Source organism: Trichechus manatus, unplaced genomic scaffold (assembly GCF_000243295.1).
Source record: "Trichechus manatus latirostris isolate Lorelei unplaced genomic scaffold, TriManLat1.0 scaffold00104, whole genome shotgun sequence".
Lineage (NCBI taxonomy): Eukaryota > Metazoa > Chordata > Mammalia > Sirenia > Trichechidae > Trichechus > Trichechus manatus.
Window position 1 is genome coordinate 365178 of NW_004444040.1, and position 2075 is coordinate 367252.

Consider the following 2075-nt stretch of genomic DNA (forward strand, 5'->3'; position numbering starts at 1 on the left):
ATACACACACACATACATATAATACATACATATAGTCATGCATGTATATATATGTATATGTACATGTAAATATATTTTTTAATTCCCTGGCATTCCTTTCTTCAAATGGTCTTTTCACACCCTGGGGACACACCCACATACCCCAAATTTTTAGCATCTTTCTTTTATTTATTGTACTGGAGGAGAAGGGAATGACACAGGCCTGTTCAGGACTAAGCAAATTCCAAGTAAATTGCAACAATGGGATTTTTTTTTAAAGCATACAAAGTAACCCTAAAACAATCTATACTTTTCAAAACATCGAGAGACACCTAGGGCTGTGCATGAAGACATGTGTCCAGTAGCATTTTATACAAATTATCCAAACTCAAGTCCATTTCCTCTCTTATCCAGCCCAGCTTCCTGGACCCACAAACCAAACCACAGTGCCTGGGGATGACAGAGAAAGAGAGGACTTCCACCGAAACCCAGGCAGCAGGAAGTCTCCTGCCTCTGATTCTGGGTTATTTAAATCTAGGGAGCTCATTTGACCTCAAGCACTCAATCATTTCATTCCTCTTTCTGGTTTTATTTTGAAACATTAGAGGATAGAATCATCACAGAGGTTGAAGAGGGCCTTTTTCTCTTTCTAGCTATTGCTCCTGGATTCCCTTACTCAATGCCCAGTGCATATGTTGGGCCAGATGGCTTGGACTGTTGGTGGATGATTCAGCTGCTCAAGAACATGGTTATGTTTAACCTCATCAACTTGACTCTGCTTCAGTTCATCCTGGGGCAGGATTGTGATACCAATCAGTTTAATTAGTTTAATGGGAGCCCAGGGAACTGGTCTACATTTTGAGTTTGTTGCACAGAACAAATTGGTTTCCCTCGCTCCCTCCTTGATCATTTCAGCATTCAGAAGGAGAACTGCTCTCAATTCACCATTTAGGAAAGGGATTTTTCACTCCCATCCTCTATGGGGAAGTTCTACTCTGTCACATGGGGTCGCTATGAGTTAGAATGGGCTCCACGGCACCTAACAACTTCTTCTGTGAGGAGGTGAGCACTGTCCAGGGTGCCAAAATGAACTGGAGTCAGAGAATCAGTTCTTCCTGTAATGCATTTCTACACATCAATAACTCTAAATACACCCAGTAGAAATTTAGCCTTCTGGAATTCTGAAATCTCTAGTGTATGAATTCCTATTCCAATAAAAGGCAGCATTTCAGCATTCTCCTGAAGTGTGGTCTCCAAAGTGGGGTGCACAAGGAGGTCCTCTGAGGTTATGGAGTAAAATATTAAGATTTCTATTTATGTTTATCTAGCTTGTTGTACAAGGAAGGCCAGTTAATACTACTATTATTCAAATTTACACACCAACCACTAATGCCAAAGAAGAAGAAGTTGAAGATTTTTACCAACTTCTGCAGTCTAAAATTGATCAAACATGCAATCAAGATGCATTGATAATTACTGGTGATTGGAATGCAAAAGGTGGAAACAAAGAAGAAGGATCTATAGTTGGAAAAGATGGCCTTGGTGATAGAAACAACACCGGAGATCGCAAGACAGAATTTTGCACAAACCAATGACTTATTCATTGCAAATACCTTTTTCCAACAACATAAATGCAACTACATATGTGGACCTCGCCAGATGAAATACACAGAAATCAAATCAACTACATCTGTGGAAAGAGATGATGGAAAAACTCAATATCATCAGTCAGAACAATGCCAGGGGCCAACTGAGGAACAGACCATCAATTGCTCATATGCAAGTTCAAGCTGAAGCTGATAAAAATTAAAACAAGTCCACAAGAGCCAAAGTACAACCTTGAGTATATTCCACCTGAATTTAGAGAAGATCTTAAGAATAGATTTGACACATTGAATACTAATGATCAAAGTCCAGATGAGTTGTGGGATGACATCAAAGACATCATACATAAAGAAAGCAAAAGGTCATTAAAAAGACAGGAAAGAAAGAAAAGACCAAAATGGATGTCAGAAGAGACTCTGAAACTTGCTTTTGAACATAGAGTAGCTAAAGCGAAAGGAAGAAATAATGAAGTAAAAGAGCTGAACAGAATA